General features: G+C 43.7%; 1 long non-coding RNA gene and 1 other non-coding gene across 2 annotated transcripts in view; both read left to right on the plus strand.

Moving 5' to 3' along the window:
- Positions 1-25,948, plus strand: part of LOC112205884 (uncharacterized) — a 423,180-nt gene that overhangs the window by 175,928 nt on the left and 221,304 nt on the right. The gene's annotated exons all lie outside the window — the stretch shown is intronic.
- On the plus strand, positions 25,582-25,654 carry TRNAK-UUU (transfer RNA lysine (anticodon UUU)). The gene has a single exon. It is a non-coding gene; the product is annotated as a tRNA-Lys (tRNA).

A 25,948-nucleotide genomic window follows, 5' to 3' on the forward strand; every position in this document is an offset into this window, starting at 1 on the left:
GTTGTTGTTTTTGGAATACAAAACTATTTCTAGAGCAAAACAGTATTTTTTAAAAAGGAAGAAGTGAATAACTATCACCCTAGTTTCTTCCTCGGAGGAGCACAAACCTCATTTCATTCCTTCAGGATTTCTTATTTTACTTTTGGAAGAAACAGGTCAAAACTGTTACCGAAAAATGCCAATTGTGAATCCATTGACATTGGTCTAAAATTGACCCAGTTCGGTGGTTACATTTAACCAACATGGAGGAAGCCTCCCCCACGTTTCTCTGACGAAATGTTTTGCGTAGATATGCATTTGATATCTTTGCTCTTCCAGGGCCATCCTGCGTTCTTTCCCCCATTCCCCTATTCAGGAAATCATGCCTCCAGGTAAATCAAAAAACACTGTAACTGACACAATGGTAATTGAAGGCCATGGGAGCCAGGTCAGGAACTGGAGGAGAATGGATGTGCAGCTGTCAATCTCCTCCAGGAGGGTAGGTGCCGCCATGGAGTACCACCCCCAAGAGCAGACACGTGCGGTCAACTCCTTTTGCAGGCAGGTCTCATGTTAAGCCATGTGACATTTCTCAGACAGATCCCTTCTATGTGAACAGTTATGACTGAAAGCAAAAGGAAGCCCCTAGTTGTCAGTGTGCCCAACACCGCAGACATCCTCGGAGACAGATACCTGAGGATTTACCCTGGGCTGCAAATGCTATTTACCTAAGTGGCTGTGACATATAGATGTTACAATGTGACACATGCATACAGCTAAGTATGGATATTTAGATAAGTGCCTCTAGCTCATCACCATGGCTACAAACACCTCGGAGATGAAATTGTGGATATCCACAGGCCACCTATCGTGTGGTGTGAATGCTGACTCCCATTTTAGGGATGCATCATCTAGCTCTGATTAGAGCAGCCCCTGAGAGAGCTGGAAAGGGGGCCTGCAGTTCCGAGTGAACACAACATAATGGGACTGATCATCCCATCTCGAAGCCACATGGCACACCAGTGAATGCACCATGAACAGGGATTGCCATCGTGGTTAGAGTTATCGTGTTGGTGAATCAGGGAGGCACTTTTAGGCTACAAGGAGCCAAGACTGAGCTTGCCTCAGTTAATAGGCACTGTTTTAATAATACCCAGGGAAATGAGAAGAAGTCCTTCTGCACACAGCTAGGGATCAGAAAGAACTGGAATATTTGGGGGCATTCAGTAGCTCTAGTGGGTGTGCAGCCTGTGTTCATTGCATGGGGATACCAGGTCATCTTCTCACTCTTTCAGCAGCTGATATCCATTGCTCCCACCCCAGCACATCCACTGAGTCCAAGACTGGGTGTCCGAGAGATCCACTGATCTCTTTCTCTGCTTCCTTTAGTGTGGTTCTCAGCTCCGTACTGTCTACCATCTTTGGAATCCCTGGGTAGATCTGAAGGCCACATTCTCCACAAGTGAGGATTGGAGTGGTTAGACACCATGCAGGGCAGGACAGCATTTTGGGCCAGACCACTTCATGGGCCACTGTCCCAGTACCTATGATTGACTTGGGATCAGGGGCCCATTTCTGACCCTATTAATTGTGGTCAATTACTGGGGCAAGGAGTTACAAGGACAGCATGGTGACCTCGTCAAAAAGAGAATGTAGGCAATGGTGGCCTTTCCAAGTTTCTTAACCAATACCTTTAATCATTAAAGTTTCCATGGTCCTCAATCTGACACTGCCTGGCAGGTCTTGTTGGCACAGGTCACCAGATTTTGTCAAAGAAAACCAACGGAAAAGAAGTATGCATTTCCCAAGCTGTGTTCCTTAACCTTCTTTTAGAAGCTCGCATTTACGTTCAAGATGGCCTAACATGTTTCTTCATCTATGGGCTTTTTTCCCCCACCGATTAGTAACTTTTAATGCTGTACCTTTAACCACTTTCCAGTGGGTTTACCTCCTGGTGGAGAGAAACAGAAAAAAAAAGAGACAACCCGCTGCTGTGGGAGATACAGATTATCAAAGTAAACAAATAGCTTTGTTTTTAAAAAAATAAAAATCCTCTATAACATTAACCAAACCTTTCCTCTGCAAAGTCCTTCCCCAGAGAGGTAAGGAGGCTACTTTCGGCTCCTCACCCCCTTACAGAAGAGACGTTGGGTACGACCTGTCATGCCAGGAACAGCTTCCAAAGGTGGAGAACCAGCTGCCTCACTGAGCTTCCATCTTCTCCACACAGCAGCTTTTCTTTCAGGGTTCTTTTAATTTTTCTAATTAATTTTGGGAGCTCTTTGAGACATTTTCCATTTTGTTCACAGTTTGAGTCCTGCTCTAAGATGTTCTCAATAAATGTTGTGGTGTCTTCAGCGGAATTCTTCCCGTGTAATGGATCCTTCGAAAGAGACTTGTATTCCTGTTTAGTTTAGATGCCTGATCTGATTGTCAGTTTCAATCCAGCAATGGCTTTGATTATTGACGGTGACCCATAAATCATAAGGACTCAAAACACATTCAGAGTAGGGAGGGAGGCTACTGGTTAAAAGTTCCGGAATAAGGGAGAGCCTGTATGGTACGCTTTTTTTCTTGAGATGTGCTGGGGTAGCTTTTCTTCTAAAACAGTTGGCTTATTTAATATCGAAGTCCCACAGTCTCAAATTGTCTGTACGTGAGTGTGTGTACAACCATGTATCACTTAACAATGAAGATATGTTCTAAGAAATGCCTCATTCGTCAATTTTGTCATTGTGTGAAGATCGTAGAGTGTATTTACACAAATCTAGATGGTATAGCCTACTACAAGCCTAGGCTATGTGGTTTAGCCTATTGCTCCTGGGCTATAAACCTGTACAGCATGCTACTGTAGTGAATACTATAGGCATTTATAACACAATGGTAAACATTTGTGTATCTAAGCATATCTAAATATAGAAAAGGTATATACAAAATATCGTTTAAAAGATTAAAAATTGGTACCCCTGTGTAGGACCCTTACTATAAAGGGAGCTTGCAGGACTGGAAGTTGCTCTAGGTGTGCCAGTGAGTGAGTGTGACAGCCTAGGCCATTACTGCACACTACTGTAGACTGTAAGCATTGTACACTCAGGCTACGTTAGATTTATTACAGTATTTAATAAATATTTAATTTCAGTATTCTTTCTTCAATAATATATTCACTTTAGCTTACTATAGCTTTTTTCCTTTATAAACTTACTATCTAAAAAATTTGGAATAACACAGCTTAAAACACACATTGTGTTTAAGCTATACAAAAGTATTTTCTTTATATCCTTAGTCTGTGAGGTTTTTTTTGGTTTTTTTTTGTATTTTAAAACTCTTTTTTTTTTTTAACTCTTAAAACTTTTTAAAATAAAAACTAGGGCACAGGTTTGGTGCAGTGGCTCACACCTGTAATACCAGCACTTTGGGAGGCCAAGGCAGGCTGATTACTTGAGCCCAGGAGTTTGAGACCAGCCTGGGCAGCATGGTGAAATCCTGTCTCTACAAAGGTAGAAAAATTAGCCAGGCATGGTGGCATGTGCCTGTAGTCCCAGCTACTCAGGAGGCTGAGGTGGAAGGATTGCTTGAGCCCAGGAGGTCTAGGCTGCAGTGAGCGGAGATCACACCACTGCACTCTAGCCTGGGAAACAGAGTCAGCCCCTCTCTCAAAAAACAAACAAACAAACAAAAAAACAAAAACCCAAGTAGGGCACAAACACCACATAAGCCTAGACCTACACAGGATCAGGATCATCGATATCACTGTCTTTCACCTGCACATCTTGTCCCTCTGGAAGGTCTTCAGGGGCAATAACACGCATGGAGCTGTCATCTCCTATGATAACAATGCTTTCTTCTGGAATTCCTCCTAAAGGACTTGCCTGGGGCTGTTGTACAGTTAAATTTATTATTTTGTAAGTAGAGGGAGCACACTCTAAAATAATGACACAAGTTATAGTAAATACGTAAATCAGTAACATAGTCACTATTACCATTATCAAGTATTAAGTACTGTATATAATTGTATGTGCTATACTTTTATATGACTGGCAGTGCAGTAAATTTGTTGGTACCAGCAACATCACAGACACATGAGTAGTGCCTTGCACAGTGATGTTTTGGTAGCTATGATGTGACTGGGCCATAGGAAATTTTCAGCGCCATTGTAATCTTACAGGACCATTGTTGTGTATGCAGCCCCTCCTTGATTGAAACGTTGTCATGTGGCACATGACTATATTTTTAAAAAGACAAAACTTTGCAGTTTGATTTAGTGTAGAGTTTTGTGACAGTTGGATATTTTTCCTGTTTACATATTTTCTTCTTTTAATTATTAAGATCCCCTCATACATCTGTAGTCTCCATTCCTAAAGAGTTGGGTTTTCTCAAATTTGCTTTGATTGGTTCTAGTGTAAAGCTGCGTCTCTCATGTTTGCACATCAGTTGGGTATTTGTACCATAACAGGAGGAACTTGAAGGCAATTCAGCTGTCTTCCCAAATGTGTGACTTGGAAAGATCCAGTGTTCCGCAATATGGAAAACACAGATGTCCTTCTCCACTTCAGAGAAAGCCTGTCAGTCAGTTGCCACCTGTTCGGAAAAGGAACCACCAAATGCAGAGTGGCAGCTTGTTACCAACCTCTCAAACCCACGTGCACTAATTAACTCACGTCCCCATCATGCGGACTCATTTGCAACCTGTGGGAAGTTGCCGCTCTCTCTGGCATGGTGGCGCTGAAGGAAATGCCCCTTGGGTGGGTGAATCTGCAGCTTCCATTGTCTTTGTTGTCTGTGACCCAACAGAGGAGGCAAAGGACCTGAGGGACTGAGAGGATGCCTCTCAGTTTCTCCCACAGGCCATCCAGCTCTCTTGAGATGCATGGTATTTGCAGGCTCCATATCCTTGCTACCTGGGATGCTAAATGAGATCTTTATTTGGATAAACTTGTTCTGTAGTTTTGCCCATGAGTCCAACCCCACTTCAGGTCTCATAAACACATAGTTCACACATTTTGGGGAATGGGTTATGGGTGAGAGTGGCACCTGTTCCTCACTTCTTACCTTGTGGAATCTTCCAGCACCATCCAAGTCCATCTCCCACATCAGAACCGAAGCACTCACTCCCTGCCCCGCCCAGCTATTGGAAATATTGGAGGCTGACTGCTCTCAATAAGGTCCTCTTTTTAGTAGTTGCCCCAGGTTAAACCCCCTTCCCCAGGGTACAGCCTGCATTCCAGCTTGAGAGCTCCCCGCTCAGATGAGGCCTTGGTTTTGTCTGCACCGTAATTCAACTTCTTCTGCTACCCAATCCTGCTCCCTTTACCCCAGCCCAGGAGGTGTTGATGAACTTGGCTCTCTGCTAGCCAATAATTACTCCCTGAGTTCACTTGTGTGTCCACAATGATTGCCAAATTCCATAAAAATGCTCCTTCTTTAAAAAGATGCTGTTGCTATTGCTTTTCCATAAAGAAATTCCTTCTTCAACTCTTCAGGGGCCAAGGTTCCAGGTCTTTTGAAAAATGATTATTTTGACATTTTTCATTGATGTGTGCAAACATATAATAAACAGTGCAGGTCTTGAGTGTACAGCTTACAGGTTAATTTTTACATATACACATATGCGCACACTCACGGAACCAACTGACATCAAGATGTCAAACATGTCCATCATTCCAGAAAGCTCCCACATGTCCCCCAATGTTTCCCTACCAAAAGCCGACACCATTCTAACCTCTATCCATGTGAATTAATTTGGAGCAAATATTTTGCATATTTTAAGTTTCTGTCTTTCATCTATGGTCTTCAAAATTTGGTGAGTGTTGATGGGGGGAGTCACCATTTCTGTTACGCTTTTACAAGGGGATAAAAACATTTAGAAGGCAGCATGCCTAAGAAAGGAACTCACAACTCAATGTTTACATGAAGCACCAAAAAATATAAGCAATGGCCATTGTTAATATTGCACAGATGTATTATTTTACAGGCATTTATAGTTTGCAGAGAAGTGGCTGCAAAATGCTACACCACCAAGTTGTCAAATTATTTATAACTTAGGTTGAAAGAGTAATTAGGCTGGGATTTTGAAGTTGAATTAGGATAAGCAATTTAAGCTCTGGATCTATTCAACTTTTTGTTTTCTAAAAGAGTGATAACATATTACAAGGCATCACCTTGTAATCCTTATAATCCTTTCTCCTTTCTCCAGCACTATTGAAGAACTCCAACTTTTTCTACCCATATCTTTGGGAGTGTTTCAACCTTTGGTCCCATTCCTTCTTCTGGTGTTCCCAGGATTCCCAGGGAGTTTCCAGTTCTTTTTTCTTTTATCTTTTTAAGACAGGGTCTTGCTCTGTTGCCCAGGCTGGAGTGCAGTGGCATGAACATTGTCCACTACAGTCTCGACCCCCTGGGCTCAAGTGATCTTCCTGCCTCAGCCTCCTGAGTGGCTGGGACTACAGGCATATGCTTCCACACCCATCTAATTTTTAAAATTTTTTGTAGAGATTGGGTGTCACTTTGTTGCCCAGGCTGGTCTCAAACTCCTGGGCTCAAGCAGTCCTCTTGCCTCATCCTCCCAAAGTGCTGGGATTACAGGCGTGAGCCCCTGCACCTGACCTCAAGTAGTATTTCATGAGACCCACAACCGAGTCTTTCTCCAAGAGGAAGAGAAAATCAAGCTATTCTGTAATCTTTGGTGGTTGCAGTGATTTTGTCAGACAGTTTTTGAGTGGCTGAGGACTGGTTAAAGCTGGAAGCAGATTTGTATTTTGCTCCTTGTCCATAAGCTTGTCAGTCGGAGACGGTGGAATAGCCTCCAGGGTCCCCCTGAATTAGTCAGGCCCTGGCCAGGAAGGCAGAACCTATATATAAAACTTTCTACAGAAAAGTTAATATGGGTTTAGTTTAAAAGGGTTAGGCACTGGATGGGCATGGTGTGGTGTGGCGGGGGAGGAGGAGACACTGGAGAGACTAGTAACAGCAGGAAGCTGTGACCACCCTCAGCCTGAAGGAACAAAAGGAGGAGATGGTGGGACAGAGCCCAGAAACCAGGGCTACCTGTTGGAAGGTGGAATCACAAGAAGGCTGTCTGACAAAGCTGGGATCATGGAGGAGAAGCAGCAACTTCCGGTGAGGCCACCCAACTCAGAGGGAGGAGGCAAGGGGAAGCCTCCTACCTGGCTCCTCCCTCACTCCCACCCCCCAGACTCCTTCCAGTGCCTCCCATTTGGCAAATCCCAGGCAGAAGTCATTTGGCAAGAGAGCTCTTGGGAAATATAGTTTGCACTGGGAAGCCCCGCCCCACAGAATATGGAGGAGAATAGAAGGCTAGGGAGGGTTGAATCTGAGAGCAGAGTCCAACCACCAACTAACTTCCTTACCCATCCTTCGTTAATTGGTGAAGAGCAAACCTTCCCACCACTTTGGTATATGGCTAATTTTTAAAAATGTGTTTCTTTTTTGTTTGTTTGTTTAAGATGGAGTCTCGCTGTGTCTCCCAGGATGGAGTGCAGTGGCACGATCTTGGCTCACTGCAACCTCTGCCTCCCCAGTTCGAGCGATTCTCCTGCCCCAGCCTCCAGAGTAGCTGAGATTACAGGCATGCACCACCATGCCTTGCTAATTTTTTTGTAGTTTTAGTAGAGATGGGGTTTCACCATATTGGCTAGGCTGGTCTCAAACTCCTGACCTCAAGTGATCTGCCTGCCTCGGCCTCCCAAAGTACTGGGATTACAGGCGTGAGCCGCCACGCCCGGCCACGATGTGTTTCTAAGAAAAGCAAAAGGCCAAGCATTGGGTGCGTCTTTTGTTTTCAGGGCCTAGGGGCTTCCAACTGGAGTTTGTGCTAAGGGGCACTGCCTCTTGCTCCTTGGGAGTTTATGGATGCAGCACCTTACTTTAGGATTTATAGGCTATCTCAGTTTCATAAATCAGCCATGTGTGCTCCGTGTGTGCGAGTCTGCAAATTCTAAACTAATATGTCGCTCTCTTTCTGTCTAGCATCATATTTATGTTAAGGCTCCATAAATCGTGCTCTACGTTTCTGCAGCACGACCGTGATGAAAAGTGATGTAACCCACAATAGGAAAGAATAGAAATTAAAATGCAAGAAAACAAAATGAAATAAAAATTCATGTGACCTGCAATTTTAAGCTGTTTATTTCAGAAATGTGCATTGATGAGGGGAAGGATATGAAGTGTTCTGTCTGCATTTAGCCACTTGGCCACTAAGCCATTTGGTCCATCTTTGCCATGTCAAATGGGCCTCTTGTCAAGGTCCTAAGATTTGTTTCTGGGTCAGAGGTGATGGTGGTAAGCTTCTGAGCCTTAACGTCTTTTCAGGGGCAAAATTTCCAGAGGGATGTTAGGGACCAGCGTGTTGAGGTGAGATTGTAAGGGCAAAACTGCCATTTTCAAGGGCCAAATCTCCAGCCAGCAGGTGAAGGCAGAAGCCATACCCGAGGAAACACTTTCTCAGGTTTGAGCCTGGAATTTTGCTATTTCCTGGCTAGCTTAGCAGACCAGAACAAGGAGGATTTCAGCTGTTCCATTTTAGCCAAAGCATTTTTGTCAGACAGATTTGAGTCTATTTCATGTGCACCAATTTCTTTCGTTTGCATCCAACTCCTAGATGGCTTGACTGGATCAGAGCTAAAGAACAACTCTGCTAAGGAGTTCACTTGGCTGGCAGAGGGCATGATTTAAAATGGAATTCACCTCTGATACAGAGCATCTTCCTTTTCTTTAGGGTTATTCGCTTTTCAAATTGTTTATTACATTTGAAAACTGACTGAAACATCAGGTTATGCATTAGATCAGGGAATAAAAGGTAATATTTTAACATGCTAAAGGAATTCTGCCAGCCAGTCATAAGTATCAATCCATCACAATTATTAGAAACAACGTACTCTGCAGCAGTAAAGAGATACAGCCAATATGCAGACACACACTAAATAAATTCCCTGTTATGCTGTTTCCTCCCCTGCCAGGGCAAATGCAGAAATGATTGATACAAAAGATAAACAAGGTGAGTGGAACTCAACACCACTCATTTTTTTCTTTCTGGTTTCAGTCATTCCTGTAAGACTCTGAGTGGAACTTGTATCAGTGCCCCAGGTTCCCTCTTAAACACGTAGTTTTGCCGGGCGCAGAGGCTCACACCTGTAATCCCAGCACTTTGGCAGGCCAAGGTGGGCAGATCACCTGAGGTTGGGAGTTTGAGACCAGCCTGATCAACGTGGAGAAACCCCATCTCTGCTAAAAAAAAAAAAAAAAAAAAAAAAAAAAAAAAAAAAAAAAAAAAAATTAGCCGGTCATGGTGGTGCGTGCCTATAATCCCAGCTACTCTGGAGGCTGAGGCAGGAGAATCGCTTGAACCCGTGGGCGGAGGTTGCGGTGAGCCGAGATCACACCATTGCACTCCAGCTTGGGCAACAAGAGCAAAAAATTCCATCAAAACAAACAAACAGACACCATAGTTTGTCCCTGGGTTGGGGAGTTTTAATACACACAGAACAAGATTATAATACTAATGATTAGGTCTGTGCATCAACAAGGAAAGAAGGCCAATGGGGAGGAAGAAACAAGGGGTAAATGGAAGAGGCAAATTGATTCAACCTAGAAAATAGACCTCGCCTGAGTGTTTATGCACAAATGGATGCCGACTTTTGTTTCCACTCGCTTTCCTTTCTTTTCCAGCCATATCTTCATTAGCAGAGAGAATGCTGGAGGCTGCCCCCTCTTTCCTGCAGCCATTTGCTTTACGTAAACCAGCTAGCAAACCGCTCCGTCCGTATTGATGTAGACATTACCACAAATCGCCACTTAGGGACCTGAACGAATTGACTAACTGGTTTCAGATCCAATACACATAACTTGATCAGACACAAAGTTTAAGTACACTTGCAGTCGTGCCAACTGCACCTACCGGGAAGCGACTCTTTGCCTGCCAGCTTCAAGAGGCCCTGAGGGAGACCGGGGAGGAAGGCATGCAGACCTAGGCAGGGCCAGTATGGAGTCTTCAAGGAGAAGGTGGAAAGAAAGAAGCCACTCTGGGGAGGAAGTGAGGCCATTTCAAAGGCCACATGGCTGCTTCAGTCTAGGGTGCACTTGATACAACTTTTAATTTGGCTTTTTATCGTGCATTCTAGCAGCTCTGAGGTCTGGGGACAGAGTGCCAGATGACATGGAAGATGGGGAACTCAGATCCAAAAAGCGTGGGCTAGCCAAGGGTCAACCGTGTGTGCATGTGCCCACCCATGAGCCTGCCACACCCAGGAACAATGGTTTTTTTGAGTTCACTGTCTTCTCAACAGCTAGGAAATTACCTGAGTAGATCCAGGGAAAGACCTTGGAAGGAATGAACAGGTTGACCCTAGGAGCTCAGGACTGCTCTGCTGTGTGGCTGGACCCAAGCACCATGTGAACCTGTCCTTCCCAGGTACAGTGGGCCAGCCTGGCCCTGCCCATGCTGGAAGCAGCTGTTCATTTCTGACCCAATCTAGCTATTACTGAGTTTACTTCATCTCACTCATTTGGATTATAAATTTTTGTCTTCCTCCAGTCAGCTTGGGGATAGGAATGCTGTTTCTCTGTGACATGAAGCTTTCTTTCAGTGTATTATGTGATAGAACTTACAAGCCTGGATGCACAAGTGAAAAATTGGTTGGCCATGTAGCCATGGAAGTTTCTGGAAAAAAAAGAATAATGAGAAAAATCTGTCAGTTCATCTGATGTGCGTGAGTCTGTGTGCATATATGTGTGTATATTGGAGTAAGGGAAATACTGATAAAGGGGAACCAGATAGGTTCATGGCAAGAAAGTGATGCATAGTCTGTTGGAAGCAGACGAGACCAGCTGCAAAAAATAGGTGACACAAGACAGACTGAAAGTTAGAACAGAGAGGAGACATTAATTACAGAGAGAGGTGGATACGGGCAGACTTCAGAAAGGATTGTATTAGAAAAAAAAAATTGAAAGAATAATTCCAGCTTATACGTAGAGCAAAATATTTCTTTTATGACAGTATATGTTATATATAATAAAATGTATATAATACTTTATTATTCACTTGATTAACATTTATTTATTTATTGAGCACCTACTATGTACTCGATGCACAGTGGTTACAGTGAGAAATAATACAGTCATGGTTGGTCACCAACTAGAATTTACAGTCTCACCACAGTCCTCTAGGAGCAGTTTATTGAAGGTTTAAGGCATTTGGGAATGAAAACTTAATCCTTACAAACTGCAGTTGTTTAATGTTAAGGGTGACTTTAGAAGCAATATAATAATGACAAAGATAAATAACGGTGAAACATATGGAGCAACCATGTGTGCCAGGGGTTAGGCTGGAGGATTTTTATATGTGATATTTAACCTTCAAGACCACTTTGTAAGGGGGAGGCTTTTAGTCCCATTTTACATTTGTGGTTTCAAGAGGTTAAGGTGCATCCCATGCGTTATGGAGGAAGACCTGGGTTTGAAATGTAGGTCTATTGATTCTAGATCCCTCACTTTTTCTATGCTGCCATGCAGCTTCCCTGGTGGCAATGTGGAAGTTGGATCAGGGTGGAGAGAGACTGGTGTTAGGGATACTTCCTAGGAGAATAGCAGTAAACCATTATTATTATTTTACGTGGATTCCAGTCAACACAGCCGTACAAGAGGAAACAAAGGAGACAGAGAGGGATATCAGAGTCCGAAGTCTTGTGGGAGCTAAAAATCTACAGAATTGGGTGGTGTGTGGAACTGTGAAGGGGGAGGAGTCAGGAGTGGCTTGTTTAAGGTTTCGAGCTTGGGTAACTGAAAGGTGAAGGCCAATGGCACTAAAGAAGGTGGGAAAGAGGTTGGAGTCAGAGGCAGGAGATGGCAATGAATTTCATTTTGCACAGATTTCATGTAAGGAGATGGTTGGACATCTCGATAAATGTAACTGATAGACAGCTGCATAGGTATGTAGCATTTGGATATACAGATTTTGGAATCATCAATGAAGGGACCGAGGAAGCAAGAATATGCAGCTGAAAGGAAGCAATTGCTTCTGGCTGTTGAAAAGCACTCAATGGGCATGATGGGGAGATAGCATTTCCTGGATCATCTGGTAGACCAGAGTTTCTTAGCTTCACCAACATTGACAATTTGGGCCAACAACACTGACGATTCACAGTTGAGATGGGTGTCTGATTTGTGCATTTAGGATGTTTAGCAGCATCCGTGGCCTTTACCTACTAGATGTCAGTGGCACCCCCACCCCTTGCCTCCAGCTGTGATAATCAAAAATGTCTCTATACACTGCTAAGTGCAATTTTGTCCCTAGTTGACAAGCAACGAGTTAGACCAAACTAGTTTCATTTTAGACCATATCATTATCTATAAGCACACATATTATACATAGTATGTACACCTGTGCCACTTTGCCAGCCAATGAGACTCAGTGCTACCCATGTAAACACACACATAATGAATATTGACTCTGTTATGAAGTAGTGAGAATGCCACGGATTTCTGAATGGTTTAGCACAAGTCACATGCCTACAGTTTGAAATCTTTTGAAGCGTGTTCAAAATAGCTTCATTATGTTTATTTTAATGCCTGTGGCAGACAGTTGGTGCTTTCCAGCTATCTGCATGCTCTGTGATATTTCTGCAGCAGCTTTGCAGTGAATTGAAGCCATGTGACCAATTCCAGTTAATGGATAGGGAGAGAGAAAGTGACATGTATCACCTCTGGGCTGAAACAGGTAAAAGCCAGGTCCTTTTCCATCTCTCTGCCCCCGACACAGTAACAGCCAAGGCCATATTCCAGATAACTCAGCTTCAAGAGGAAGGAGGACTTCCTAAGTCATGTCAGCTTTTGTGTGGATGTGATATGTCAAGCCACTGAGATTTAGGGGTTTATTTGTTACCACAGCAGAGCTTAACTTTATCCTGACTAATAGAAATCTCATTAGTGTAAAAAGCAGGGTGACCAAGAATATTTCGATGACATTTTGTCAAAGGTATATCCACTTTATAGAAATATGACAACCATATATAAAAACTGCACCCGACAGAGTAATGAGATAAATATTAGTCACAGGAGAAATCTGACATTGTATTATATATTCATTCAAGGAAATATCAGTTAGCTCTCACCTCTGCAGTTTCTTAGTTTCATTGGAGAGGCGGTGTTTTATTTTATTTATATTTTGAGAGACAGGGTCTTGTTCTGTTGTCCAGGCTGGAATGCAATGGCACTGTCAGGGCTCACTGTAGCGTCGACCTCCTGGGTTCAAGTGATCCTTCCACCTCACCCTCCTGAGTAGCTGGGACTATAGCACGTGCCACCACGCTTGGCTAATTTTTGTATTTTTTGTAGAGATGGGGCTTTTCCATATTTCCCAGGCTAGTCTCAAGCTCCTGGGCTCGAGCTATCTGCCTGCCTCAACCTCCCAAAGTGCTGGGATTATAAGCATGAGCCACTGCACTGACCTATTTTATTGTTTTAACGCAAAGGGATTTGTTAAATGGGGTTGCGTCAGTGAAAGGTGGAGTTACGTAACATAGCAATTCAATTTTTATTTCAGACGTATCAGGTCCACCTTGAAACTAATTTCCACATTGGTTAAACCAAAATAAAATTTTTAGTAGCATGAACAATGAGAGAATATTTTTATGCCATTAAAAAGTTTTCAATGGGAATTGGGCAAAAGTTCACAAACCTGCCTTGGAAACACTATGGAAAGCTTCCCATCTTTGGGAATATGTTAGTGGAAATACTGGAGTTAGTGTGATGATCCTTGAACTGGATGTCTCAGTAGATGAAGCAGCTGATGTTATTCCTCCATTCTGAGCTGCAGCGGAATTCTTGATAAAACTGTCAGTGTGTCTACTGATAGTATTTCCATTAAGTTAACTTTAAGACGTGAAATGTAAAGGTTTTAAGATATTCTTCCACAAGTATTTGAATAGCTGCAATGGAATTTTGTAGAAATTGGTTGTACAACAGAAATTTGTAACAATTATATAAATGGCACATCTCATGTTTTTCCACTTGATTTGATGTTTTTCATATTTATATAGCATGAATGGAGACACTGTTATCATTTTGTGATTTTATTGAAGTGCAGTTCAGACAAATTTTGACATTGTAGAACACAAGATTTCAGTGACTAATCTCCACTCTTGAAAGAGTGCTAATGTTGTTACAATTACTATGAGCTTTGTTTTATTCAGTCAGAAAAAAAACTATCAGAGAAAAATTGTTTTAAGCATTCTGAGTCAGAATTTTGTTTCTTTTTATAAAGTGATGTTACTGATTTTTTTTCTACATAATTCTACTCTTTAAAAAAAGTAAGGAGAGATTATTTTGAAATAAATTATTTGTGAATATTTTTTCTTAGAACTGAATTTAAGAAGAAAGATTTCCAAGATAATGCTGCTTAAAGTAAGCAAGTTATAGGAAAAACAAATTGCTAGCATTGGTATTTGTTGCAATTTGGATCTAATGCATCAGGTAATAAGAGTGTATGATGTTAATTGCTGAATTATTCCAGACCTTCGAAAGGCAAATCTTAGTGCTTCTATGAATTATGCTGGATTCAGTTGGAAAAAAGCCCTAAATGGAATGACCTAGAGAAGCTATGGAATCATTTCTACGTTGCTCATCTCACTTTGTCATGAAATGATCTTTTTAATGAACTTTCAGTTCTTAAATCATATCTTAATGAGAACTTGCTAGTCAGATGGGATAAAAATAAAGATCCAATACAGTTGAATGTGCATCAAGATTTTCATCAGGAATACATTAGAATGCCAAACATAAGGAAAGTATAGGATTATCTTCTCTCCCTCCCAGATTCAAATGCTGGGATCAAGAGGGCATTTTCCCTAATTAATATATTTTAGGTATCACGGAAGGTACTGATGATATTCAGATGATGAAATTTTTCTTGATAATCCAAATGAATTGCTCAGAAAATCTGGAGTTCTAAATAGCTATCGAAAATAATCATAGCAACTTTAAGAGTTTGCTATGTATCTGATACCATGCTAAACACTTTGTATAATTCCATTTAATCTTCACAACAGCCATATGAGATAGGAACTATTATTAGTTCCATTTTACAGATGAAGAAAACTAAGGTTAAATAAATTGCCCAGGGTCACTAAATAGTGGGTGGTTAAGCTGGCATTTGGTTCTTTCTAGAACAAACGCTCTTCATCTCCAGTCTGTCTTAGCATCATAACAACTGGGTATATATTGGACCTCAACTTCAATAGCAATGGGGTCATGAAAATAGAAAAGTAATGTCTGGGATGACAGACGACTTTTGCTGGATTTTGTACATCTTGTCCTACAGTTTTATTTTCCAGGGATTCTATGGCTTCCTAAGTCAGACAATTGCCTGGAATGAGGGAAACTTGATAAGTGAAGCTTTTCCCAGTGTAATCAAAACATCACCCCCATCCCCAATGTTTATTTGCCCAGGATCCCAGGAGGCAGCCATTGAGATCTGCCAGTTGTTTCCATCCGTGTCAATACCAACACCTATTTTCATATCCCTGTGGTTTCTCCAGATGGGCTGACAGTGCCATGGCCTGCCATTGGGCCATGAGGTCCCTGCTGATGTGGGCTCTGCTATTCTCTCCATCACTCTGGCCTTCCTTTACCCCTACCCCACCCCGTGCAGGTCCATGTTGCTCTTTTCATCAGCACTATAGTAGGCTGTCCCTCCTTCCTTTGCCACCCATATGGCTGCTACCCTCAACCTGCCATGGTATTGCAACACTTCTGATCAGCCAGCCCTAAAGGATGGCACCATTCCTTTAGCTTTCTTCAGTGTTTGCAGCTCTTACATTAGCTCCCAAAGGAGCAAATTTGTTCTCTCAAATTCTTCTAGGCTCCTTTTGTGAGGACCTTGTAGCAGTTATTTATTGCCAAGTGAATAAATCACCCCCCAAATTAGAAGCTTGGAACAAAAATGATACAGTTGCTCACTACTCTGCAGGTAGAACATTTATGCTAGACATAGTTGGGTGGGTGCGTTTCTGTATCACATCATGTTGGCTGGGCTTGCTTAGATGTCTGGGACCTCAGGTGAGTCAGCAATGACAGGTGGACCTCTCTTTCCATGTAGGTTCTCATCTTCAAACAGGCTAGGCTCAGCTTTTTGCATATGGTGCTAGAAGGAGTCCCAGCAAAGAGCCAGAGAAGGCAAACTCCGATGAATGAGCACTTTTCAAACTTCTGCTTGCATCACATTTGCTAAAGTCCCATCAGCCAAAACAACTCACAAAGCCAAGCCCAGAGTTAGTGCGGGAGGAGGCTAAGAAATCACATGAGCTGAGCGCAGTGGCTCACGCCTGTAATTCCATCACTTTGGGAGGCTGAGGTGAGTATCACTTGAGCCCAGGAGTTGAAGACTAGCCTGGGCAACATAGTGAGAACCCGTGTCTACAAAATAATAAAAATAAAAAATTAGCTGGGCATGGTGGCATGTGCCCGTGGTCCCAGCTACTCAGAAGGCTAAGGTGGGAAGATCACTTGAGCTCAGGAGACTGAGGCTGCAAGGAGCCATAATCATGCTGGCACTCCAGCCTGGGCAACAGATCGAGACTCTGCCAAAAAAAAAAAATCACATAGATACAGAGAGATGTGATTTATTGGACCCTTGCTATAACGGACCTTAGTAAGAGGCCTCCTGAGATGGGTTCAGAAGACATTTGAGTAACTGCACCCTACAGCGCCACACCCAAGCTGCCCACCATTAACTAAACTCTTTCATTTGTTATTAACGTCTCTCACCTATGTGGTCCCTATCCGAGCTTAATTTTTTATGAACCTCCACTCGGGAATCCTCTGCCCTAGCACTCTCCCTATTGATAGTCTTTTGCCATTTCCTCCAGGTCAAAAACCCTCACTTTTTCTAAATAGCAAGCTATTTCAGCATAAGGAACACTATTCTTCTACCCAACTCCAATCTCTCATACCATTTTCCATCGTTTTAGTTCTGTTATTGCTGTCCATTTATAAGTCTTATTTTTCCAAGCAGGTTTTATGCCATAACACATATATACCTAAGATATAAATACCCAGTAACCCAAATTGCCTTGGCCTTACAGTGGAAAGAATTCGCCTTAGTGTTACCTGTGAATTTCTTGCAAGAGTTGAAGTGGTCTTGCTCCAGGTTCTGGGTAAAGCCTGAGACCCTAAAGTGCAGAGTGGACCACAGTACATTGAACGATGGATTCTTTCTTAGCAACATTTGCAGATAAAAGCAAACTTCATTCCTGAAGAGAAAAAAAATGAGCAAGAGAGACCCTAGATTTAGCAGGAAACCAGGAAAGTCCTGGGCTAGAATAAAAACTGCATCACACCTGTAATCCCAGCACTATCCAGTTAATTTTGGTGTTTGGAATAAATGCAGGTCTATCTTTATGTGGGGGACCCTCTGGGATTCTGGAATTGACAGGTATTCCTCAAAGGCAGAATTCCTCAATGCAAAAGCCAAGTGTTAGAGACCTGTTATCAAGTGATACTGTTACTGGTGGAGGGTGTCCAGGTTCTTGACATCTTGACAAAGAATTGAACAAAACACACAAACAAAGCAAGGAAAGAATGAAGCAACAAAGCAAAGATTTATTGAAAAGGAAAGTACACTCCACAGGGTGGGAGCAGGCCTGAGCACAGGGGCTCAAGAGCCCCATTACAGAATTTTCTGGTGTTCCAATACCCTCTAGAGGTTTCCACTGGTTACTTGGTGTATGTCCTATGTAAATGAAGAGGATGAAGTAAAGTTACAAAGTCATTTACTCTGTGTATGCCCTGTGTAAATGGAGAGGATATTTCCTGTCATAGCTGAATCGAATCCATTTGATTTAGTTCTAGGAAGTCAGCATGAATCAGCCTTATGTTCCCCGCCTTCAGACCCATTCTGCTGCCTCAATACTTTAGGCCCTCAATTAAGCTTTTGAATAATCAGATGACATTCACTCAACATATGTTTATGGCTCAACTGCTATGTGCCAGACACTGGGCTAGGAACTTGGGACACATTGATGAACAAGAGAGGTGGTCCCTGCTCTCCTGTTGCTCACAGCCTTGGAAAAGTGATTAGACAGAAAATTCTGTCATAAGTTCTGGCACTAGGCACTTGAGAGCAGATGGTAGGAGGAGTTTTCACCCAGACTAAGAAAGTCAGACAAGGCTGGAAGGCTGTGTGGGGGAAGTAGTATCTAAGCAGTGACCTGAGGAAGAGGATGAGGATGAGCCAGCCTAAGGGATGTGTGCATACCTGTGTCACATGGTAGGGCAGTACACAGGGACATCCAGTGGGCAGAGGGAGTAGCTTGTGTGAAAATAAGAGATGAGAAAAAACATACTGGGTTCAACACACAGAAAGACACTTAGTGTGGTTGGAACTCTGAGAAGGGAAGAGAGAAAGGTCGAGCAGGGTACTGGACACTGCAGCCCTTATCAGCATGTCAAGGGGTGGACCTAGAACAAAAACCTAAACACAGTCCCTAAATGGTAGAGTATTTTCATCAAAGAATATTTTTTTCTTAAGAAAAATTATTGTAAATGCTAGAAAGTTTTTTTTTCTTTTTTTTTTTTTTTCTCCCTCACCCTCAAATTTACCTTGAAACAGACTTGAAACCTGGACTGTATCTAAACAGCTGAATGTTCTTCATTTAAAACTAACAAGGAATGGGGGCCAGTATTCCCTTGTCTACTGAAATGGGATTTGGACATTACACAAAGGAAAGAAACCAGTATCATGGTTGGCTATTTTCCTCCTCACTCCATTCCTGAGGTCACCCATTGGTCCCACCTGCACTGACATTGTGCAAGCAAGTTGCCATTTCCTCTTACTCATTTTTCAACCCTCTATTTGACTTTGCTATGACCTGATCTATTTTCAGTCCTCCTCCTATTTTTGTTAATTTCCCAAATGCATGCAACTAGCCATTAGTTCTTTCTTTACCCTTTGGAGGACAAAATTGGCAGTATCCTTTTATAGTCGTGTCTCTGAGGACACTTCAAACCTTATGAAAATTCCATTTTTTTTTCCTTATGGGAAATTCTGTCTGGTTCTAAAGGCGAGTATGTGGTAGTATCCTTTCAGTTATCCAAGTAGATTTATATTCCTTTCTGTGTTTTAACATTGTACACTTGTATGAAATACAATGTAAAAATAAAATGCGAACCAATGCATGAGATGTTCCTATGTAACTGGAGGAACATAGATGAAAGACATCGTATTTCCAGAGAGCCCTTTCTCATCGAAGGTGTTCCTCTGGCCAAACCAACAGATGCTAAAACATAGGAAATTGGAAGATGATTGTTTTAAAGGAGAGAATGCTTTGGGAAGTATTGGTCCTTTGCTCCTCACATGGGTATGCACTGTAGGCATCACAGTTCCCTGCTACCCTGGTGATACTGTGTCTCTCATCTGGGGCAAACTTGGCCCCGAACGGACCATTCTGCCTCATTTACTCATGCCCCACAAAGGGCTGAGCTCATCATAGCGTCATCTGATATGCCGGTGGCCCATCTGGTCACCAGGCATCCAGCTCCCAGGGACATAGAATTAGGCCATCTCAAGGGAATGCCAAGGGCAAAAGTCTGCAAACCTTTTCGGCATGAGTTCGGGGCTTAATGCATCATGACTGGAGGTTTTTCAAGCCCATGTCTGAATTGTTAAGAGATTAGAGCCTCAATCAAGCCAGAACTTTAGACTCTTTGGGAGTGAGGTGGAGGATAAAGCCCAGCTATGCTCCAGGAAGAGATGTTCTCTGCACCCTTACAATACGGAGAAGATGCTTCGTGGAAAGAGCGTTTTCTTTGAGACGTCAGTTTTTAGGCTTCTCTCTTCACCTAGGACTCTGGGCGGGAAGTCTTTACTGCTGCACAACTGCGCCTTTCCTACCTGCAGCCCCTGGGCTCGGGCAACAGAAAGCAGCTCTTCCCCCCGGACCCTCCTGCAAACTTGACATTCTTGCAATCAAGTCCGTGCACTGTCTAGTGGGGGATTTCAGACTGTTTTCTTATTACTAAATGGAGAGGTATTAACAACACAATGCAGAAATTTAAAAAAAAAAAAAAAAAACAAAGGCAGAGGGTGGGGAACAGGGGAAGAAAAGAAAAGACAGCCGCCTGCGCTTTTCTTCTTGGTATTATTATTTGTGACAAAGCCCTCGGTCCATTTTTCTTCATAATTTGCAGGACTCCTAATGGGAACAGCACCTCCCAATTACCATGGCTGCCAAAGGCTAATTTGGTTACCCTCCGGATCCACAATAGCGAAACTGTGTCGAGCCTTTGTCGATATTTGCATACTATACATACCAGGAATGTAAAACAGCTGCTTGGCCCCTCTCCCACTATCATGGCAATTATGGGTCATTAGCTCCCCCGCCCCCCACTCTCCCTTTTTCTTGTTCTCGTCTTCCAGGGTCTGGTAGGCCCTTGTAGGCAGCTGACGGATTTGCAGAGACAAGAAATGAGAACGCGGAGCTACGTGGCCTATTTGTTCAGCGTCGAGGCTGACGGAACTGCCATTTGAATTGGCAGAGCACAGCCCCCATGCTTTTATTTCTTGATTACCTCCTTCTCATCTTTTCTTCCAGCCCCTTTGGTCCCTACCCTGGCTCCCGGCTCTCTTGAGGAACACTCTCTCTCTCTCTTTCTCTCTCTCTCTGTCTCTCACTCGCTCGCTCTTGGTCTCTCGCTCTCTCTCGGAGGCTCCGTGCACGTGTCTATGCGTACGCATTTGTCCTGGCAGCCCGATGGACCTCTGGGCCAGGCGTGCGCTGGCACTTGGAGCAGGGGCCCACGCGTTCTCTTCCTCCGGGGTCACCCTCGGAGGGATCGGGCCTCAGATGTGCACAGCCAGCCCCCAGACCCTAAGCTGATCCACATTCAGAGGAGGGGATGTTTCACTTTCAAGTTTGTTCATTGAATTCTAACCCCATGGAGGGGGAAGAGGGGGCGGAGGAAAAGAAAGAACAAGAAAGGATTTAGCTACGAAGCTCTCTCTCTTTTGCAACGATGTGTTGTGTCTTGCGGTAGTTAATGGGAAGTTATGGTTTTGAATATAATTTTTTCCCTTCAAGCTGCTAATTTTATTGACAATATGGATAGATTGAAAGACCCAAAGCTTTTGTGTTGTTTTGTTAAAGCAAATAAGTGAGGCACAAATGTAAATTACATCTCCAGGTTCACATTAGAGGTTTGCAAATAATACTGAGCTAATGGTTATTGCAAACGAAAATAGCGCCGGGATCAATATTCTATACAGTGGAAGGCGATACCTCTCTCTCTTTTAATCACCTCATTGCAGAAATGGCATTGAAATTTGAAATCTCATTTTCTCCATTTGTACAAATTGAACATAAATCACTATGAGTGAGGGGAGGTGGCAGGCAGCTTCACTCTTTGCGGGATTGCATTACTAATTAGTGTTGGGCTAAAGCCCTACACAGCCTGGAGAGGCTTCCCGAGACCTCTGGCCAAATGCAAGATGCTTTGGAGAGTCTGGATGTGTGCAGGGAGGGGCCGGGCCCCTCTAGCAGGGAGTGGGTGAGGCGGTGGTCAGCCCTGCAAAAGAAGGGATGTGAAGGGCCGATCCTCACACATGATGCCATTTTCTGGGCTGGGACAGCAGATCTCCACCAATTCTCTTAGATTTCAGTGGGATCAGAATGGATAGGACCTCACTGTTCCTAGGAAGGGGCAAGGTAGATGTTGGCTTGCAAAATTTGCCTTTCATCTGTGGCTGCAGGAGTAGGGACTGGGGTGCCGAAGGATGGACAGCCTAGCTTAACACAGGCACTGCTGTATCAGCTCCCAAGGCCACCCCCTGTGTCTCAGCACCAATCTCCACTCCCTTCCCTCTGCCCTTCCCTTTCCTTCATTTTTCCACTCATATACACTTGCGCTGAGTGGCTCTCACAGCTCTAAGCTGGGCAATAGATATTATTTACAAAGGATATTCAGAGATGTCAAAGGGCCTCTGATATGTACCCACTTCAGTTCCATTTTCTCCAGTTGCTCAAATGTTACTTACACTGGACTTGATTTATTGGCTATGGGGTCATCATGACAACAGGGCTCAAGACCTTTCTCACCCTCCCTGGGCCGACATAACCCATGACCATGCATTTCTGGGCTGGGCAGATATGGGAGAGTATGCCGTATTTTAAACAAAAGGGTGAGGAAACTGACATCTAAAATATGGTAGGCAAGCTGGGCACATTGATTCATGCCTGTAATCCCAGGACTTTGAGAGGCAGAGGTGGGAGGATCACTTGAGGCCAAGAGTTTGAGACCAGCTCGGGCAACATAGTGAGACCCTATCTCTACAAAAACAAACAAACAAACAAACAAAACAAAAACAAAAAAAAACACCACGCACATTAACCAGGCATGGGTGGCATGCACCTGTGGTCCCAGCTACTCTGGAGGTTGGGGTAGGGGGGATCACCTGAGACCAAGAGTTTGAGGCTGCAGTAAGCCGTGATCATAGCACTGCACTCCACCTGAGCAATAGAGTGAGACCCTCTTTAATTATTTAATTAATTAAAAAGTAATACTAAAATTTGGTAAGGGGAGAGGAGAGGACAGGAAAGCAATGTGTCAACTTGGCTGGCAGAACTTCTGGATTTAGGACTTTGTTCTTTTTTTTTTTTTTGAGATGGAGTCTCACTCTGTTGCCCAGGCTGGAGTGCAGTGATGCGATCTCAGCTCACTGCAGCCTCCACCTCCTGGATTCAAGTGATTCTCCTGTCTCAGCCTTCCAAGTAGCTGGGATTACAGGTGGGTACCACCATGCCTAGCTAATTTTTGTATTTTTAATAGAGTCAGCGTTTCTCAATGTTGGCCGGGCTGGTCTCAAACCTGACCTCAAGTGATCCACCTGCCTCAGCCCCTCAAAGTTCTGGGATTACAGGTGTGAGCCACCATACCCAGCCCGGGATTTAGGACTTTGTTCTTAAAGATTTGGGAAGACCTAGCACAGGGAAGAGTTGCCGAGACCGAGTCCTTGACGTGTCTTTGCAGAGGCCACTTACCCTTTCCCTTGAAGTAAATAACATTCTGTTGGGTGATTAATGGAGGCTATTTAGTTCATTAAACTTGATACCCTGAGGGCAGGATGAACTGGTAAAATATTTATATATTTATATGTGAGGCTGCTCCCATAAGGGCCAATGTGTGTAGATAAACCAAAAATGGAACAAGCTAGTGTCTGGCAATGTGGGCCTCAGCAACAGCTACTGACACTCACATCTCCCCATGAAGCTTAGGGGTCCCTATAAGATTGGAGGAAGACACCACTTCACTCCAGCCAGAGTGGCCATTTAGAAGGCCACCATGCATCCTGCTGTGGGGAAACAGGATGGCCAGGCAATTGCAAAGCCAACAGCACTGCACACATTCCAGGCACATTCTGCCCTCGCCTGCCTGCCACTCCATCCCCACACCTGGGGAGAAAGGCAGAGTGACTCCCAGAGACTTACCACCCAGGGAACTTTTCGTCCTTTGCCTCATCCTTAGCAGTGGCAGGAGGAGTTAAAAATAGGGGAGGTGAGGGGGAAAACTGGAAACAAGGTTCATTACCTAAGGTTCCTCTCATCCATTTCAATAGATGAAAGCAAAGAAAATAAAGCAAAACCCATCCAAACAGTAAGCAGGTGGTGGCCGCTAATAGAGAAGAAATAAAAACCTTTTAGAAATCGGAGCCAACTACCAAACACACTGACAAAGTGGAATGAAAGTTCTGAACAATCAGTTCAAAGAAAAGGGTGTTTGAAATAAACCCTTAAAAACATTTCAAATGCTGAAGGAAAAAAAAAATAGCTGCTTTAGATATCTGAAGCCAGGATGATTTAATCTGGAGAAGGGACTTTTTGGATATTACTGGAGGAAAAAAGAAAACAAAAAGAAAGAGATTGAGAGAATGAACTGAGGAGTCCTTGAAAGTAGTGAGGTTCAGAGAACAAAACCGGCATCAGGTCCCCACGACTGCCAATCACAGCAGGTTCATCACCAACTCCTGGGTTGACCTGGGGCTTTTAACCTCCCCATGCCTCCATTTGCCCAGCCATAAACGGGGGTTACTAATAGGCATGTCCTCTCACCCTCAAGGTCCCCAAGGAGGTTTAATAGGATAATGGACTTGATCCTATTGATGGAGAATGTGTAACTGCCACATTGTGACCCCTACATTTACAGGCCAATCAGGTATCCTCCTCCCAGAGGCTTTCCGGGACCCTCCCCTATTTGGTGAGTTTCAACATTCATTCAATCATTTCCCATTACATATGCCTGCTATGTCGCCATATAGGAGGCATGGTGGCACAGGATGACAGACTGAGAAAGAAAGAACACACAGTGCCCTCCCTCAAGCTGATCACAGGTTGAAGGAGGCAGGCGTGTTAACAGGTGATCATATAACAGGGTGCAGGAGCATGCCTGGGATGTCTCAGGAGTGCAGCCCAGAGAGGCTTCCAGGAGGAGGTGATGACTACGTTTGTTTCTGGCAGAAGGGCAGAAGTAGCTGGATGTCAAGGCTGAGAAAGGTATCTCCAGCCAAGGTAATAGCATGGATGAAGGATGAGTGGAATGAGTTTCGTGACTTGTATGGCAGGGGTTTGGGGTGCAAGGACAGAGTGGAGGCAGAAGAGCCTGGAATGGGAAGCAAGAACTTCAGCAATGTGTAATTGTTTAGGTCAAGAATTGCAATCAGCTGCTGGGTATGGAGGTTGGTAATGAATAAATATGGCAGCTCCCCAGTCACTAGCAACTCTTATTTTTCTGAACATCTCTCTTGAACAGGTGGCTTCCATCTTCAAGCTCATGTCATTGGTAAGGAAGGGAGGGTGGATAGGGCAGAACCACTCTGCAGGCTCTAGCACAGTCTTTTACAACAAGGGAGGGGTGAGTCTGGTTTTGTTTTGTTCTGTTTTTGAGATGGAGTCTTGCTGTCTTGCCCAGGCTGGAGTGCAGTGGCATAATCTCGGCTCACTGCAACATCTGCCTCCCAGGTTCAAGCAATTCCCCGGCCTCAGCCTCCTGAGTAGCTGGGATTACAGGCGCGCACCACCATACCTGGCTAATTTTTTGTATTTTTAGTTGAGACAGGGTTTCACCATGCTGGCCAGGCTGGTCTCGAACTCCTGACCTTGTGATCCTCCTGCCTGGGCCTCCCAAAGTGCTGGGATTACAGGCTGGAGCCACCGCGCCCAGCTTGAGTCTGGGTTTTATCTGGGGAGTGGTCTGTGACCTTAATCATGATGGGATTTGCAATCATCCTGTACGACACCCTATCAGATATTTGCACCTCAATTATCTGTTTATACAAGAGCTAGAAGTCCTAAGGGATGGGCACATAGGAAAACACTTTGAAGAGAAAAGGATAAGAAAGTTTGGACATTTGCTTAAGTGAAAACAAAACCCAAGACTCTTAATATATAGGGTACCAATAGGTCCCAGTTTGCCCAGGGGAATCCTGGCGTATACCTATTATCTCTTCATCTTGTCCACTTTGGATGTGTCACAGATTATACCTTTATTATTTTTAACAAAGTGCTGTTATTTATTACTACATTAAAATAGACTAGCAGGGAAGAAGCCTGGATAGCTCAGTTGGTAGAGCATCAGACTTTTAATCTGAGGGTCCAGGGTTCAAGTCCCTGTTCAGGCATGTCATATGGCTTTTAGTACCTAATTCTGACTTTTTTTTTTTTTTTTTTTTTTTTTTTTGAGATGGAGTCTCGCTCTGTCGCCAGGCTGGAGTGCAGTGGCGCAATCTCGGCTCACTGCCACCTCCGCCTCCTGGATTCAAGCCATTCTCCTGCCTCAGCCTCCCGAGTAGCTGGGACTGCAGGACCACCATGCCCAGCTAGGTTTTGTATTTTTAGTAGAGACGGGGTTTCACCATGTTGGCCAGGATGGTCTCGATCTCTTGACCTCGTGATCCGCCCGCCTCGGCCTCCCA

This window comes from Pan troglodytes, chromosome 18 (assembly GCF_028858775.2).
Source record: "Pan troglodytes isolate AG18354 chromosome 18, NHGRI_mPanTro3-v2.0_pri, whole genome shotgun sequence".
Classification (NCBI taxonomy): Eukaryota; Metazoa; Chordata; class Mammalia; order Primates; family Hominidae; genus Pan; species Pan troglodytes.